Here is a 19,749-nt window from a genome sequence, read left to right as displayed (position 1 = left end):
ATGGACAGGTAACTTCAATTGGTAGACTACAGGATTTACCTGTCGAAGAACCTCATAAGGGCCCAGTAAGCGTGGAGCAAATTTGACAGAGCTCACTCTAAGTTTCACATGTTTTGCAGAGAGCCACACAAAGTCCCCTGGAGAAAAGACAGGAGCCGGGCGACGAAACCGATCGGACACAGTCTTCATACAGTCCTTAGCTGCTTGGATCGACTCTTGAGTCCGATCTCAAACCTCTCTGGCATTAGTTGCCCAGTCGGCAACAAGAGGAGGAGGTGCAGCAGCGGGAAACGGTACCGGTACCCTAGGGTGTTGCCCATTATTGAGTACGAACGGTGTCTGCCCAGTGACCTCAGCCAGCGAATTGTTAAGGGCAAATTCTGCCCAGGGTAGGAGGGAGGACCAGTTATCATGGTTCTCAGCAACAAAGTGTCGAAGGTATATAATCATGGATTGATTGGTACGCTCAACCAAATCATTGGTCTCCGGATGGTATGCCGAAGAGAGATTCAACTCAATTTGCAGAAGGCTACAAAGATCTCGCCAGAAACGGAAAGCAAATTGCGGGCCTCTATCACAAATGATACGATCTGGCATCCCGTGAAGCCTAAAGACATGCTTGAGGAATAGTTTGGCTAGTACCCTGGAAGATGGGATTCTCGATAACGGTACGAGATGAACCATCCGCGAGAAATGGTCCGTAATGACCCACACAAATCTATGTCCCTGTGAACACGGAAGATCACCCACAAAGTCCATGCCTACCACCTCCCATGGTCTATCTGGCACTGGTAAAGGATGCAAGAGCCCAGCCGGTCTCTGCCGTAACGGACGGTTGCGAGCACACGAGTAGCAGGAACCGACATATCTCTTGACATGGCTGGCTAAGTGTGGCCACCAATACCACTTCTCGAGTAACTCTCGTGTCCGTCTAATACCAAAATGCCCACCCACCTTTGAGGTGTGGGCCCACGACAGTATATCATTCTGTCGATCAGGCGGAACAAAGGTCTTGCCCGGTGGGATTTGGTCTAAAGTCACAGGGGAGAGCGTATGAAAAACCCTGGAGGGAAGGATAAGACGAGGTTCGTCAATCTCTTCCTGGGTAGAAACCATAGAGCGAGACAGGGCGTCTGCCTTGTTATTCTTACTCCCAGACAGATAGTTGATGGAGAAGTGAAAGCGGGAGAAAAACAAGGACCAGCGGGCTTGGCGAGGATTCAGACGTTGAGCGGTTTGTAAGTACGTCAGATTCTTATGGTCTGTATAGACCTGGAAAGGATGTTTCGCTCCTTCCAGCAAGTGACGCCACTCCTCCAAGGCTAATCTCAGGGCGAGCAGTTCCCTATCCCCAATGGTATAGTTTCTCTCTGCCGCTGACAAGGTTTTAGCAAAGAAGAAACACGGCCTTTTTCTACCTGCACTGTTCTTTTGATACAAGACCGCACCAGCATCCACTGAAGAGGCATCAACCTCCAAGAGGAAGGGCTTATTCTCATCGGGTCTTTGAAGAACGGGAGCAGTTGAAAAGTGTCTTTTTACTGCCTCAAAAGCCTGAGATGTCTCAGTTGACCAGACTTTTGGATTAGCACCTTTCTTAGTCAAGGCCACCAAAGGGGCCACCAAAGTGGAGTATTGGGGTATGAACTGCCGGTAATAATTTATGAATCCTAAGAAGCGTTGCACTGCCTTCAAGGAATGAGGTTCGGACCATTCCAGGACAGCAGAGAGTTTCACAGGATCCATAGCCAGCTCCTCTTGTGAGATAATGTAACCCAAAAAAGGCAAGGATGACTGCTCGAATACACACTTTTCGAGTTTAGCAAACAATGATTGCTCCCTTAAACGGGAAAGGACACGAACGACATCCTGACGATGAGTCTCCAGATCAGGAGAAAAAAATCAGGATGTCGTCCAGATACACCACGACGGAGGATAACAGTAAATCCCTGAACACATTGTTTACGAAGTCCTGAAATACTGCGGGTGCATTACATAAACCAAAAGGCATGACGAGGTATTCATAGTGACCGTCTCGGGTGTTAAAAGCGGTCTTTCATTCGTCACCCTCTCGAATTCGTACCAAGTTATACGCACCCCTCAGATCCAACTTCGTAAAAACCTGAGCTCCTCTCAGTCTGTCAAAGAGCTCCGAAATTAAAGGTAACGGGTATTTGTTCTTTATTGTGATTGCTTTGAGACCCCTGTAATCTATGCAGGGACGCAAATCACCCTCTTTCTTCCGAACAAAGAAAAACCCAGCTCCCGCAGGAGAGAAAGACTTACGAATGAACCCCTTCTCTAAACTCTCTCTTATATAGACCAAAGGAAGAGAGGAAGGAACGACCAAAGAGCCCAATTGCAAAGTGAAAAAAGCTTTATTAGGGTAAATGGTGAGCGGCACAATCCAAGAGACGCCGGTTACAGAACTCCCGGTAAATGTACAGTCAAAAGCTTATAAACGGTATACTCATTAATTATATTCATAGTAGATGGAAATAGTTATATCTATAACAAAAGAGGCAAAATTGCCAACAACCACAGGCATATAAGTATAGTGTATATAAGGATAGATGGTACAACATATATAACACAGGTCACCTCGTGGACTCTATTGTATATTAGATATCAAGGCCATATCGGCCATACAGAGACCTTACAATGAACAGTGTCCCAAGAGAAATAGTATACCTGTTTAAAGAGACCGGGAGGCCAGGACCGGCGTGCACCCAACGGCCGTTTCGGCAGGAAATGCCTTCGTCAGGGGGAGTGGTGTGAGTAGGGGAAGTGCGCATTAAAAAAGAGACATTGTCCAATCAGATTGTGGGCGGTAGTATGACGCATGTGTTGCCATAACACTCCAGGACGCTATTCACCCACCGCGTCATGAGTCACCCGACGTCACGGTCACGTGACCACCACGTGATGAATCACGCGGCAGTCACGTGAGCGGACACCGCGCGAGGCATAGTGACACAGTGATGCGAAAACGCCCCAGAGCGAGAGGCACACATGCGTGCACGCCCCAATGGACCATCATATGCAAAAGTTAGAGTACGGTAATGTTAATACAGCAATATAGGTGATTTATATAAAGGCAAGCAGGATGACCATCAAAATACATCTATGCATTTAGCATTTTGAATACTTCATATATATACATGTATTTGGGTTGGCGTATGTCTGTGCACATTGGAAATAATTTTATTCTATACAGAGTGTGTATTTAGCACTCTGAATACTTATTTTTGAATATGATAGATTATACCTATATATTTTATATTGTTTCCAATGTGTCCATGTATTAATAGCCAGCCACTGATATGGTTGTTCTTTGTTAGATGCCTCTATGTATATATTGTACATTTCCAATGCCATTATCCCTTGTAGGGCCATATATTACATTATATATGGGCAGTTATGACCATCTTAATCATCTTTTCGGGTTTTTCCCTTTTATATTATAATAATTATGTTGATGTGTTAAGGTGCATATCTCTAATGCTGTGCATCTGTATTCTATTCTATGCATAGATGTATTTTGATGGTCATCCTGCTTGCCTTTATATAAATCACCTATATTGCTGTATTAACATTACCGTACTCTAACTTTTGCATATGATGGTCCATTGGGGCGTGCACGCATGTGTGCCTCTCGCTCTGGGGCGTTTTCGCATCACTGTGTCACTATGCCTCGCGCGGTGTCCGCTCACGTGACTGCCGCGTGATTCATCACGTGGTGGTCACGTGACCGTGACGTCGGGCGACTCATGACGCGGTGGGTGAATAGTGTCCTGGAGTGTTATGGCAACACATGCGTCATACTACCGCCCACAATCTGATTGGACAATGTCTCTTTTTTAATGCGCACTTCCCCTACTCACACCACTCCCCCTGACGAAGGCATTTCCCGCCGAAACGGCCGTCGGGTGCACGCCGGTCCTGGCCTCCCGGTCTCTTTAAACAGGTATACTATTTCTCTTGGGACACTGTTCATTGTAAGGTCTCTGTATAGCCGATATGGCCTTGATATCTAATATACAATAGAGTCCACGAGGTGACCTGTGTTATATATGTTGTACCATCTATCCTTATATACACTATACTTATATGCCTGTGGTTGTTTGCAATTTTGCCTCTTTTGTTATAGATATAACTATTTCCATCTACTATGAATATAATTAATGAGTATACCGTTTATAAGCTTTTGACTGTACATTTACCGGGAGTTCTGTAACCGGCGTCTCTTGGATTGTGCCGCTCACCATTTACCCTAATAAAGCTTTTTTCACTTTGCAATTGGGCTCTTTGGTCGTTCCTTCCTCTCTTCCTTTGGTCTTATCTATCACGACTTGCCCTAGTCCTTTCCGAATTTACATTTATTGATTTTTCTTGTTACAATATGTAACTAATATCGCTAACATGGAATGGTTGAGAGTTGTTTCTAATATTTTGCTTACTGTGTTCTGCACAGGTTTTTTCTCATCAACTATGGACTATAAAGCAAAAGAATAATGTTGGCTGGATCAGGCTGACCTGGTTCTTCTAGCGGTTCACAATCCATTAGTAATCACAATCTTGAGGAGGTCTTTTCTACCATTCAGCAATTACATTTAAAACGGTCTAAATTATGGTGGAATCGACTATTTTTACAAAAATATGTGTCTAAAAAATTGATACCCAGGGGGCTTAGGGTTCGAGTCATTCCCACCTTTTTTGTTGACGATCAGCTGTTTATATCCAAATGGGAGGATGCGTGCAATGCCTGTTCCATGATACTCATGGAACTTCTGATTGAATCTAACACTAAAGATATTTCTAACATCGATATTAAATTGGATGAGGTTCAGTCCAAATTTAAAACAGAATGTCCTGCTGAAGATTTAACTAATTTTGATATGAAACTTGAAAAAGCCCTTGATGGATGTGTGAAGAAGATTCATGATACACAGGCCAGAAAATTGGCTCGTGACCAGCGTGATTTTTCCCAGGGGTTTGTCTATTTTTGGAGGAGGAGTCCCTCTGGTTCTCCCCAGGCTGTCCGCGCCTCCTCATTTTCATCTATGTCCTCTATGAGCGATCATTCTGAAGTATCCTCTTTGCCATCTACGACTCGATCTGGCATGACTTTTGGGAAGCCTAGAGACAAGACTTTTTCGAGTAATCAGAATATTTATAAGTCCTCAGGATATAAGCACACCAACAAGGTGATTAATTTAAGTAATCATATCTTGTCTCCTTCTGATTTATCACTTTTGGAAAAAGGCTTCTCCTTTTCACCTACTGCCAGGCTTGACAAATTTCTGGCTATTAAGGATCTCCATCTTTTTGCTCGGTCTTTAATTTTTAAAAAACATTTCTTTGATCCTAATTTGAATGATCTCTTCCCTACAGAGGAGGAACAGGTAGCTCTACGTGACCTGGAGGAGCTCGCCATCGATCACAATACGGCTGAAGGAGGTAAGATTCCTCCTTCTATACGTTCTCGTTCTAAGAAATTCCCCCTTTTGTCTACTTGTACCAATGTTGACCTCTTTGTACAACTGGTCTCCAAAGAGTTTGAGAATATTCCATCTTCTATTTCTTCTGATAATCTTACTCGGCAGGAATGGGTGAGGCTACGGGAACTGCAGGCTCTGCCTGATGTTGTGATGAAGCCGGCGGATAAAGGAGGGAACATTGTTGTCTGGCCGCGAGAACTTTATGAAAAAGAAGTGTATAGACAATTGCGGGATAAAATCTGTTATAAGAAATTGACCTTCAATCCCCTATCTGCGTACACTGTCCAATTACAAAAGATTCTCAAAGCGGCATTAGACAACAACGTTGTCCCCAAAGAGCTGGCTTCTGCACTTCAGATGGCTGAGCCTGTAGTTCCCACGCTATACCTCCTGCCCAAGATACATAAAGATGTCAACTTTCCACCTGGGAGACCAATTATGTCTGGTAGAGGGAATTTCTTGGAACATGTGAATCGATGGATTGACTCCAAATTACAACCCTTGGTTGAGGGATTGCCTTCCTTCACCAAGGACACCAGCGAGTTTTTAAGGAAGGTCGATGGACTGTATGTGGGTGATGATGCTTTGCTGGTGACCGGAGACGTTGAGTCTCTGTACACCAGCATCAGACACAGCGATGGTCTCCGGGCTACCAGATTTTTTCTGGATATGTCCAACTTACCCGGAGACATAGTTAATCTAGTTATGGAGTTATTGGAATTTACTTTAACACACAACTTTTTTGTTTTTAAGGGGTCCTTTTACCTGCAGCTCCAGGGCACGGCTATGGGGGCGGCTTTTGCCCCCTCGTATGCCAATTTATTCCTGGGGCTGTGGGAGAGGGACCTCTTCCTGTCAGATCATTTGTCGTCGATGGACCGTGTCCCCTTTTGGACACGGTACATCGACTACATATTTTTGATCTGGCAGGGTGTGGAATCTGATCTCCATGATTTTTTCAAAACTCTGAATTCTAATGATGTAAACATCCGCATCACATATACTCACCACCCACAGTCCATTGACTTCCTTGATGTCACGGTTATGAGAGATTCTTCTAACATCTTACAGACCGATATTTATCGCAAGGAGACTGCTGGAAACATGCTATTGCATGCCTCTTCTTCTCACCCGGGTTTTATGATCAGGTCCATCCCCGTGGGCCAGTTTCTGCGTCTCCGCAGGATCTGCTCCACGGATTTGGACTTTGAGACCAGAGCTGTCGAATTAAAACAGAGGTTCTATGCCCGTGGGTATAGTAGGAGATGTGTCAAAAGAGCTTACAATAAAGCCAGACATCATACCAGACACTCTCTACTATATGCCCCTAAAAAATCCAGTTCAGGAGAGATGATGAGGTTTGTCACGGATTATCATGGCCAATTTGCTGCCATGCGATCCTGCTTACAGAAATTCTGGCCGGTATTACAGGCGGATCCTGTATTGGCCAGGATTGTCCCTGACAGACCTATGATGAGTGTACGTAGATCTAAAAATCTACGGGACTATTTGGTTACTAGCCATTATGAGTGCATAACTCAACCTTCTCCTTTTGGTCCTGTGCTCCCCCGCACTGGCTGTGTGGCTTACGGACATTGTGTCGCCTGTCAAAATATTGATAGGGCAGACTCATTTAGTGATTCTATGGGATCTCGTAATTTTAAAATCAAAAAATTCATTACATGCACTACTACCGCAGTAATTTATTACGCTCTGTGTCCGTGCCCAAAAATCTATGTGGGACTTACGACTAGGCCTCTCAAGACTAGAGTTAGAGAACACGTCAATGGGATAAAGGCAGCAGCTGAATGCCAAGACATCTCCCTCCTAAAAACCATCCCTCGCCATTTTTTCCTACACCACCATTCAGATTCCAAATTGTTTCGAGTTAGAGGCATTGATTGCCTTGAGTCGAATATACGTGGTGGAAAAATTAGTCAAAGGTTGGCGAGAATGGAGACAAGGTGGATCTGGACTCTTAAAACCCTGTGCCCCATGGGTCTCAATGAATACATATCATATTCCTCTTTTTTGTGATTTTGTGGTTTTTGGGAGGTTTTCTCCTTTTTAAGTGCCGTTTATGTTTCAATATTCTGTGTTAAAATATTGTGTTTTTATCCTTTTATCAGACATGTCCCATCTTTGATTTACATCTATGATTGTCTGGACCTCTAGCAGGATATGCCATCAACATCTTCGAGGGAACATTGAATATATTCTGTGTCCGATTGTTATGTTTGGTTATTATCCCATTATCATGGTGCCTATTTATATATTTGTAACTTTGATATGTAACCGTTAACATCACTTTGTTACTTGTTGCTGTTGGGAATTGGATTTATGTCCTTTATGTGCGTGTGTGGGTGTGTGTATGCACATGCTAGTGCGTGTACGCATCCTTACATGTACATACACTTGGGCTGGCGTGTATACATATATATGTATATATATATGTATGTATATTTGTATGTGTACTTTGGAAATGGTTTTATTTTATATTGTATGTTCATTTAGCATTTTGAATACTTCATATATATACATGTATTTGGGTTGGCGTATGTCTGTGCACATTGGAAATAATTTTATTCTATACAGAGTGTGTATTTAGCACTCTGAATACTTATTTTTGAATATGATAGATTATACCTATATATTTTATATTGTTTCCAATGTGTCCATGTATTAATAGCCAGCCACTGATATGGTTGTTCTTTGTTAGATGCCTCTATGTATATATTGTACTAGTGATGAGCGAGTACTAAAAAGCTCGGGTGCTCGAAGCTCGGGCCGAGCCTCCCAAGATACTCGTGTACTCGGGCCGAGCAACGAGCCCAATGTTATCCTATGGGAGACCCGAGTATTTTTGTGAAATGACCCCCCGGCAGCATGTAGAAACCCTAAAAATGTCACAAAAGTCTCTGAAGAGTGCTCAAATGACATGGCAACAGCATGGGGAAGACCCCTTGAAGCATTTATCACTCAAAAGTTACAGCTGTGAACAATTTTGTCCGCGTTTCACGCCATTTTTACGGACTCACCAGAAAACCTTCCAAAATGACCCCAAAATGATTTTTCATGGCAGAAATGTTATGGGCACATACCCAATAGTGAGATAGAGCTGGTGTATGTTACTTTTTGAGATTAATACATGAAAGATTTTACGTGAAAACATTGTGTGGCACTCCGATGTCCATGAGAAGAGACGTACATGAAGGCCTCTTGAGTCTAATGTGCCCATTTTGAGGAAGTGAGTCTTTGTAGTATTTTCCTTTGCCAGGGCAGTCCAAAATTGTGAGGTTCACCAATGCCCCTGCATACAGACGTGCATGAGGGCCTGTAAACCTGAAGTGCCCATTGTAAGGAAGTGGGTCTATTGTAGTATAGCCCTTAGGCAGGGCAGCGAAAAATTGGGAGGCTCCACATTGTCCCTGGATAGAGACGTGCATGATGGCCTGTAAACCTGAAGTGCCCATTGGAAGGAAGTGGGTCTATTGTAGTATAGCCCTTAGGCAGGGCAGCCAAAAATTGGGAGGCTCCACGTTGTCCCTGGATAGAGACGTGCATGAGGGCCTGTAAACCTGAAGTGCCCATTGTCAGGAAGTGGGTGTATTATAGTATAGCCCTTAGGCAGGGCAGCCAAAAATTGGGAGGCTCCACATTGTCCCTGGATAGAGACGTGCATGATGGCCTGTAAACCTGAAGTGCCCATTGGAAGGAAGTGGGTCTATTGTAGTATAGCCCTTAGGCAGGGCAGCCAAAAATTGGGAGGCTCCACATTGTCCCTGGATAGAGACGTGCATGATGGCCTGTAAACCTGAAGTGCCCATTGTCAGGAAGTGGGTGTATTATAGTATAGCCCTTAGGCAGGGCAGCCAAAAATTGGGAGGCTCCACATTGTCCCTGGATAGAGACGTGCATGATGGCCTGTAAACCTGAAGTGCCCATTGGAAGGAAGTGGGTCTATTGTAGTATAGCCCTTAGGCAGGGCAGCCAAAAATTGGGAGGCTCCACGTTGTCCCTGGATAGAGACGTGCATGAGGGCCTGTAAACCTGAAGTGCCCATTGGAAGGAAGTGGGTCTATTGTAGTATAGCCCTTAGGCAGGGCAGCCAAAAATTGGGAGGCTCCACATTGTCCCTGGATAGAGACGTGCATGATGGCCTGTAAACCTGAAGTGCCCATTGGAAGGAAGTGGGTCTATTGTAGTATAGCCCTTAGGCAGGGCAGCCAAAAATTGGGAGGCTCCACGTTGTCCCTGGATAGAGACGTGCATGAGGGCCTGTAAACCTGAAGTGCCCATTGTCAGGAAGTGGGTGTATTATAGTATAGCCCTTAGGCAGGGCAGCCAAAAATTGGGAGGCTCCACATTGTCCCTGGATAGAGACGTGCATGATGGCCTGTAAACCTGAAGTGCCCATTGTAAGGAAGTGGGTCTATTGTAGTATAGCCCTTAGGCAGGGCAGCCAAAAATTGGGAGGCTCCACGTTGTCCCTGGATAGAGACCTGTTAGGTTCTTAGTGCCTCCGTGCTTGCATTTAAAAAACGCACGTGTGTGCCTGTTGGTGGCAGCTTTCCGCTGCATTTGTGTGAGTTTTGCAAAAACTTGGATATAACGCACAAGTCTAGTGAATACACATCAGCACAGCATTGCAAAATGCGCAAGGGCGTTGTCAACGAACAAGGAAGTGGACGTGATGGTGGTGCAGGCAGAGACCGAGGTTGTGTGCAAGCTCTAATTTCGCCACAACAAAGGGCCACATCTAGTCGCTCGCACGTCCTGTCCCAAATTCTTGGGGACCGCAGCAGTACACCGCTCTTGAACCAAGACCAGTGTCAACAGGTTGTTAGTTGGATAGCGGATAATGCTTCCAGTCAGATTGGCACCACCACAAACACTCTGTCTTCCACACGGTCAAGTGTCAGTAGCCGTGTGTTACGGTTGCTGCGAGCACTGGAGACTAAGTCCAGATTTCTTACTACTGCACATGTGCGAGCGCTGGAGACTAAGTCCAGATTTCTTGCTACTGCACATGTGCGAGCGCTGGAGACTAAGTCCAGATTTCTTGCTACTGCACATGTGCGAGCGCCGGAGACTAAGTCCTATCTTGGAGCCATTGCACATGTGCGGGTGACATCATCGCTGACACGAGGTCACATGTCTCTGACACCTTCTATGCCGATTGGTCGCTGGTCATGTGCTTGTGATGCCTTGCTCGGTGATAGGCCAGCATGACGTCACTCCTGTCGTTCTGGCAGCGGATTGGCTCTGGTGTCCTCCATCTTGGATGAGGCACAGAGTCTATATAAGACCCTGACACACGCCGCATGGCGCTCAGTCCTCTTGGTTCATGCATAAGAGTAGACGCTCTGTGCGCGTTCCTCTAGGCATTCCTCTGTCTATGCTAGGTGAGCGCTACCGGCAGGGTAGCGTTCTTATACCTTACAGCTTCGGCTGCTGTCCGTATCCTTACCTCTTAGGGGAGCGGACATAGGCAGGTGCCTGAGGCACATGGTCTGGCTGGGCCTTGTGGTTCGACTCGTAGGTGGACGTAGCCGCTAGGGTAACGTTCCTTATACTGCGTCTGGCAGTTGTTCGTATCCTCGCACACTAGGGGAGCGAACAGAGGTAGGAGCTTTGTGCGGCTTACGCTGCTGTTCGTCTCTTTTGCACCACTAGAAGAGCGGACCTAGGCAGGTGCCATATCTAGTGGTTCGTGTCCTCGCACACTAGTGGAGCGAACGCAGGTAGGAGCTTTGTGCGGCTTACGCTGCTGTTCGTCTCTTTTGCACCACTAGAAGAGCGGACCTAGGTAGGTGCCATTTCGCACACATTGCCTTTGTCTCTGTGATTATTAACAGAGATCATTCCACACACCCTCCAAGTAAGGGAGGAATTGCTTTACTTACTTATTATATCCTTCTGTGAGTTAACAGAGGTATTGCACTCTGCCATAGTCTGCAGCAGAGTCTTTGCACGGTGGACCCTGACTGTCTGATACTCCTTTAGGTTATCAGACAGCCCCCCGTAACATTAGGACTGAGCCAAGGGTCTGGCAGTTATGGCAGAATATCAGCAGTTACACCGTTACATACAAGTACTTGAGTCACGGCTCAAGAGTATAGAGGATAAACCTCAGACCATGGTGACATCTGCACATGATCCTCGACTTGCTCTGCCAAACAGATATTCTGGCGATGCCAGATCATGTCGTGGTTTCATTAGTCAGTGTCAGATACACCTAGAGGTCAACTCTTCTCGCTTCTCTACGGAGAGGTCCAGAGTAGGCTTTATCATCTCCTTACTTCAGGACAAAGCCTTAGAATGGGCGACTCCCCTATGGGAGCGCTCTGATGTGGTTACTCTGAGACATCAAGACTTTCTTGATGCTCTTAAGGCGGTATTCATGGGTCCGCAGGTTACCCATGATGCGGCCCTGAGACTGTTAGATCTATCTCAGGGTTCGTTATCCACTAGTTCTTATGCCATTGCTTTTAGAACTCTGGTGGCAGAACTAGATTGGCCAGAGAAGGTGTTGATTCCTATCTTCTGGAGAGGGTTGGCAGGCTATGTCAAGGATGCTGTTGCTACTCGTGAGGTCCCTGCTTCTCTGGAGGACTTGATCACAGTAGCAACGAGGATCGATGTACGCCATAAGGAACGTAGACTCGAGGTCTCTTCCTCACGCCCTAAGCATCGGGCTATTCCAGTTGTTGAGGGTCCACTACCATCTTCCTCAGCATCTGAAACATCTCCCACTCCTATGGAGTTAGGTCATACGTCTTCCAGACTACGCAAGTCTGGTCCTCCTATATGTTACGTATGTCGTCAGGCTGGGCACTATGCCAACAAGTGTCCTAGTCGTCAGGGAAACTCCCTGGCCTAGTAACCATTAGAGGGGGGTTACTAGAGACGTCTTCTGCACCCTCTAAGTGTTGTATCCCAGGTCAGCTCTCGTTATCTGAGAATACATGGCCTATTATGGCTTTTGTGGATTCCGGAGCTGACGGGACTTTTGTGTCCTCAGGATTTGTAAAGGGACACAATATTCCCTCTATCATGTTAGAGGCGCCTATTCCTGTCCGTGTTGTTAATGGAACTATGTTGTCTGACTCCATTACATTGAGGACAGTTCCCTTGCGCCTTTCCCTGTCTCAGGGTCACATAGAGGAGATTTCTTTTCTTGTTTTGCCTGAGGGTATAGACGACATCCTTCTGGGTCTCCCATGGCTTCGGACTCATGCTCCTCACATTGACTGGGAGTCTGACAGCATTATTAGTTGGGGTTCGAAATGTCAGTCCCGATGTCTTCCCTTACCACCTAAGGTCATTGCGGTTGCATCTACTGATCTCTCTCCCATACCTACACCCTATCTGGATTTCGCTGACGTGTTCTCCAAACAGGGTGCTGAGGTTCTTCCACCCCATAGGCCGTATGACTGTGCCATAGACCTTATCCCAGGTTCGGTTCCACCTAAAGGCAGGGTTTATCCCCTGTCGATACCTGAGTCAGAGGCCATGTCGACCTATATAAGAGAGAGTTTAGAGAAGGGGTTCATTCGTAAGTCTGTCTCTCCCGCGGAAGCTGGGTTTTTCTTTGTTCGGAAGAAAGAGGGTGATTTGCGTCCCTGCATAGATTACAGGGGTCTCAACGCAATCACAATAAAGAACAAATACCCATTACCTTTAATTTTGGAGCTCTTTGACAGATTGAGAGGAGCTCAAGTTTTTACAAAGTTGGATCTGCGGGGTGCGTATAACTTGGTACGAATTCGAAAGGGTGACGAATGGAAGACCGCTTTTAACACCCGAGACGGTCACTATGAATACCTCGTCATGCCTTTTGGGTTATGTAATGCACCCGCAGTATTTCAGGACTTCGTAAACGATGTGTTCAGGGATTTACTGTTATCCTCAGTAGTGGTGTATCTGGACGACATCCTGTTTTTTTCTCCTGATCTGGAGACTCATCGTCAGGATGTCGTTCGTGTCCTTTCCCGTTTAAGGGAGCACTCATTGTTTGCTAAACACGAGAAATGTGTATTCGAGCAGTCCTCATTGCCTTTTTTGGGTTACATTATCTCACAAGAGGGCCTGGCTATGGATCCTGCGAAGCTCTCTGCTGTCCTGCAATGGTCCGAACCTCATTCCTTGAAGGCAGTGCAACGCTTCTTAGGATTCATAAATTATTACAGGCAGTTCATACCCCATTTTTCTACTTTGGTGGCCCCTTTGGTGGCCTTGACTAAGAAAGGTGCTAATCCCAAAGCCTGGTCTACTGAGACATCTCAGGCTTTTGAGGCAGTAAAAAGACACTTTTCAACTGCTCCCGTTCTTCAAAGACCCGATGAGAGTAAGCCCTTCCTCTTAGAGGTTGATGCCTCTTCAGTGGGTGCTGGTGCGGTCTTGTATCAAAAGAACGGTGCAGGTAGAAAAAGGCTGTGTTTCTTCTTTGCGAAAACCTTTTCACCAGCAGAGAGAAACTATACCATTGGGGATAGGGAACTGCTCGCCTTGAGATTAGCCTTGGAGGAGTGGCGTCACTTGCTGGAAGGAGCGAAACATCCTTTCCAGGTCTATACAGACCATAAGAATCTGACGTACTTACAAACCGCTCAGCGTCTGAATCCTCGCCAAGCCCGCTGGTCCTTGTTTTTCTCCCGCTTTCACTTCTCCATCAACTATCTGTCTGGGAGTAAGAATAACAAGGCAGACGCCCTGTCTCGCTCTATGCTTTCTACCCAGGAGGAGATTGACGAACCTCGTCTTATCCTTCCCTCCAGGGTTTTTCATACGCTCTCCCCTGTGACGTTAGACCAAATCCCACCGGGCAAGACCTTTGTTCCGCCTGATCGACAGAATGATATACTGTCATGGGCCCACACCTCAAAGGTGGGTGGGCATTTTGGTATTAGGCGGACACGAGAGTTACTGGAGAGGTGGTATTGGTGGCCACACTTAGCCAGCCACGTCAAGAGATATGTCGGTTCCTGCTACTCGTGTGCTCGCAACCGTCCATTACGGCAGAGACCGGCTGGACTCTTGCATCCTTTACCAGTGCCAGATAGACCATGGGAGGTGGTAGGCATGGACTTTGTGGGTGATCTTCCATGTTCACAGGGACATAGATTTGTGTGGGTCATTACGGACCATTTCTCCCGGATGGTTCATCTCGTACCGTTATCGAGAATCCCATCTTCCAGGGTACTAGCCAAACTATTCCTCAAGCATGTCTTTAGGCTTCACGGGATGCCAGATCGTATCATTTGTGATAGAGGCCCGCAATTTACTTCCCGTTTCTGGCGAGATCTTTGTAGCCTTCTGCAAATTGAGTTGAATCTCTCTTCGGCATACCATCCGGAGACCAATGGTTTGGTTGAGCGTACCAATCAATCTATGATTATATACCTTCGACACTTTGTTGCTGAGAACCACGATAACTGGTCCTCCCTCCTACCCTGGGCAGAATTTGCCCTTAACAATTCGCTGGCTGAGGCCACTGGGCAGACACCGTTCGTACTCAATAATGGGCAACACCCTAGGGTACCGGTACCGTTTCCCGCTGCTGCACCTCCTCCTCTTGTGGCCGACTGGGCAACTAATGCCAGAGAGGTTTGGGATCGGACTCAAGAGTCGATCCAAGCAGCTAAGGACCGTATGAAGACGGTGTCCGATCGGTTTCGTCGCCCGGCTCCTGTCTTTTCTCCAGGGGACTTTGTGTGGCTCTCTGCAAAACACGTGAGACTTAGAGTGAGCTCTGTCAAATTTGCTCCTCGCTTCCTGGGTCCTTATGAGGTTCTTCGACAGGTAAATCCTGTAGTCTACCAATTGAAGTTACCCGTCCATCTTAAGATTCATGACAAATTCCATGTCTCACTGCTAAAGCCGGCTATTTTACCTCACGCTCGTGAAGTGCACTCTCCTGCCTCTGATTCCTCTCGCTCTAGCTATGAGGTACGAGCCATAGTTGGTTCTAAGATGGTTAGAGGGCGCAGGTTCTTCTTGATAGATTGGGAGGGTTACGGCCCGGAACATCGCTCTTGGGAGCCCGAGGAGGCTGTCCATGCTCCCGACTTAGTTGCCGATTACCTGCGTCGCCGGGAGGGGGGCCCTTGAGGGGGAGGTACTGTTACGGTTGCTGCGAGCACTGGAGACTAAGTCCAGATTTCTTACTACTGCACATGTGCGAGCGCTGGAGACTAAGTCCAGATTTCTTGCTACTGCACATGTGCGAGCGCTGGAGACTAAGTCCAGATTTCTTGCTACTGCACATGTGCGAGCGCCGGAGACTAAGTCCTATCTTGGAGCCATTGCACATGTGCGGGTGACATCATCGCTGACACGAGGTCACATGTCTCTGACACCTTCTATGCCGATTGGTCGCTGGTCATGTGCTTGTGATGCCTTGCTCGGTGATAGGCCAGCATGACGTCACTCCTGTCGTTCTGGCAGCGGATTGGCTCTGGTGTCCTCCATCTTGGATGAGGCACAGAGTCTATATAAGACCCTGACACACGCCGCATGGCGCTCAGTCCTCTTGGTTCATGCATAAGAGTAGACGCTCTGTGCGCGTTCCTCTAGGCATTCCTCTGTCTATGCTAGGTGAGCGCTACCGGCAGGGTAGCGTTCTTATACCTTACAGCTTCGGCTGCTGTCCGTATCCTTACCTCTTAGGGGAGCGGACATAGGCAGGTGCCTGAGGCACATGGTCTGGCTGGGCCTTGTGGTTCGACTCGTAGGTGGACGTTGCCGCTAGGGTAACGTTCCTTATACTGCGTCTGGCAGTTGTTCGTATCCTCGCACACTAGGGGAGCGAACAGAGGTAGGAACTTTGTGCGGCTTACGCTGCTGTTCGTCTCTTTTGCACCACTAGAAGAGCGGACCTAGGCAGGTGCCATATCTAGTGGTTCGTGTCCTCGCACACTAGTGGAGCGAACGCAGGTAGGAGCTTTGTGCGGCTTACGCTGCTGTTCGTCTCTTTTGCACCACTAGAAGAGCGGACCTAGGTAGGTGCCATTTCGCACACATTGCCTTTGTCTCTGTGATTATTAACAGAGATCATTCCACACACCCTCCAAGTAAGGGAGGAATTGCTTTACTTACTTATTATATCCTTCTGTGAGTTAACAGAGGTATTGCACTCTGCCATAGTCTGCAGCAGAGTCTTTGCACGGTGGACCCTGACTGTCTGATACTCCTTTAGGTTATCAGACAGCCCCCCGTAACACCGTGATACTGCACCGCACATTTCAGAACCTGATCCTCCTTCCTACCACCAGGCCGAGTACACGTCCACGGACATTACTGATCCCACACTTGGACACTCGGAAGAGCTGTTCGTTCACGTTTCCATTCACAAATTCTGGCCTCTCGCCAGCTCCTGTTGAAGTGGGCCATGATGAGATTGTATGTACAGATGCCCAAATATTTGAGCAGCCACGTTCTCACGAAGTTGGCAACGTGTCTCAACAAGGGGTGGACGATGATGAGACACAATTGTCAGGAAGTCAGGAGGAGGAGCAGGGTGCGGAAGAGGAAGACGACATGGTGGATGATCCAGTAATTGACCCATCCTGGCAGGAGGATATGCAGAGCGAGGACAGCAGTGCACAGGGGGAGGGAGGCGTAGCATACCAACAGGCAGTAAGAAGCAGAGTGGTGGCCCCAGGCAGACGTCAGGCAACTGTTCCCCGGAACAACACGACACAAGGTGCCTGTACAAATGTTAGGCCTTCCCGAGTCTGGCTGTAATACTATTGTATGTATTGAGGATTTCGATTGCGTTAGGGCAATGACAACCAGAGACGAGTTCTTGGTGCAAGACGTTTATAATATGCAACCAGCAAATATGTACATAAACGGAACAAAAACACAGTAGAACATAAATACAGGAAATACCTTCCAGGGACGGAGCGAAAGGGAATTCCCGGGACCACGCACCGGACTCCCCCAGGGAGACCACCAAGAGCGAACCCCTATACAGGGACTGTCTGGCAATCACCCCAGAAGCCCTAAATGCGCAGCAGCCGGGACACAAAAGGGCAATAGGTAAGTCCAAAAATGTCCGTACGTGATGTGAGTCCAGAGTGGTATTAAACGGAAGGAACCGGGCAGAAGTGCCGACCAAAGACGGCAAACGGAGTCCGGGCACAGCTAGATGATACCAGATGAAGTCCAGAGTCGGTGTCGGTTGTTTTCCAAGAGGATCCGAATAACAATCAGGAACCAAAAGCAGCAGGGCAGGAGCACACAGGAAGCAGTATACTCAGGCACTGGACTAAGCTTTGGGGGCGGCTTTTAAACAGATGGACAGGAAGTAGGGCAACAGAACAGAAAACTCCATGTTAACAAAGGGCAAGCTCTTTCAAAAGAAAACTGGAAAACCCGGAACTCTGACACTGGCAGTTTTTTAAGTTGGCTCCAGATGATTCTAAAAAGGCCATTTGCAACACCTGCCATGCCAGCATCAGCAGGGGTACCAAAACTAGCAGCCTGACCACCACCAGCATGATCAGGCACATGTCAGCCAAGCACCCGACTTTGTGGGAAGTACAACAGAGTCGAGGAGCAGTGCTTGCTGATGTCACTGCTACGTCTTCGCTGGTTGTGCATGCGAGCCAATCCCCTGTCCATGCTGCCTGAGAACAAGCCTCCTCCACTCCTGCACCTGCAGTTGCCTACGCAGAAAGAACACCATCATCAAGCACGTCCTTGTCCCAGCGCAGCGTTCAGTTATCCATTCAGCAAACCTTTGAATGCAGGCGCAAATACACTGCCAACACCCCACATGCCACAGTTCTAAATGCTAACATTTCGCGACTGCTTGCGCTGGAAATGTTGCCTTTTAGGCTGGTTGAGACAGAAGCATTCCGCGACCTGATGGTGGCAGCTGTCCCACGTTACTCGGTCCACAGCCGCCACTATTTCTCCCGGTGTGCCGTCCCCGCATTGCATAACCACGTGTCACAAAACATCACACGTGCCCTGAACAACGCTGTTTCAGCCAAAGTCCACCTAACCACAGACACGTGGACAAGTGCATGTGGGCAAGGCCGCTACATCTCGTTGACGTCACACTGGGTTAATATTGTGCAAGCTGGGACCCAGTCTGAGCGAGGGACGGAACACGTCCTTCACACACCAAGTTTTGCAAGCCCTACCTCAGTCAGGGTTTCACACACACTCTACAGCTCCGGAATGTCATGCTCCTCAGCCTCCTCCTCCTCCTGCGCATCCTCATCCACTTTACCCTCCACACCAGTCCCAAGCTGGAAGTGTCGCGGGCGGAGGAGGGGACGGTGCGCTCTCCCACTGCTCGGGTCCGGCTGACGCTGCTCTACGGCTGCTGCTGCTCGTTGGCTCGAGCGATGGCCGGATCCCGGGGACTCGAGCGGCGCTACTCGCCCGTGAGTGAAAAGGGGTGGTTTGGGTTTTGGGGATATTGTCCGTGACGCCACCCACGGTTGTGGTGATTGTGTGGACACCACCGCTGCTCTGGACGGGGATCCCGGGAGCCTGTGACAGGGAGCAGCTTTGTTGTTATTTCTCCCCTCCGTGGGTAGGGGGGTTGGTTGTCCCGGGGCCTGGTGATGGGGTAGAGATGGATGACAGGCGGGTTGCGGGGCCTGATGAGGTGCAGGGTCGCAGGGGCAGCGCTGTGCCGCACGGCACGGAGGTATTCACTCAGCCCAATGATGATGACACAGTTCACGGTAAAACAAGTGGCTGGATGGACGGGTCACTCGGACGGCTGCGGTTGTTCCTCCCTGCAGGTTAGTGATGACTGTCTCTCCCTGCACCTAAGTTAAGTGTTGGTAGTGATGGTTTCCCAACGGTAACCCGCTCCCCGACCTGGATATGGGCCGGAGGAGCCCCTTTTGCCCACAGGCGCTGGCCCTGGGAGACGGTTGCCCTTGGCGGTGGCGGTGTCTCCCCTTCACGGTTGTACGGTTGCCTTCTATCTGGACTTGGCTGTTTGGAAACCCTGAGGTTCCCTTCACTAACGGATTTGGCAAATTCACGGCGACACCAAGCCTTGCCGGGATCCGAAAGTCCTCTGCCAATGGTGCTGGCTTCTCTTTGTATACCGGTCCGGTACGGCCGGGTCACCACCCGTCCACGGTCCTTACGGCAGACTCCAATCGGCCTCCACTGCAGACGGTCACCACATCCTGCCAACCTTGCTGTCCTGTCCGGGCCACACACCCGGACCAACTTCAGGCTCTTTGCTGTCACTTTTCTCCTCTCTACT

This window comes from Anomaloglossus baeobatrachus, chromosome 1 (assembly GCF_048569485.1).
Source record: "Anomaloglossus baeobatrachus isolate aAnoBae1 chromosome 1, aAnoBae1.hap1, whole genome shotgun sequence".
NCBI classification, from domain to species: Eukaryota; Metazoa; Chordata; class Amphibia; order Anura; family Aromobatidae; genus Anomaloglossus; species Anomaloglossus baeobatrachus.
Note: the sequence above shows the minus strand (reverse complement) of the source record.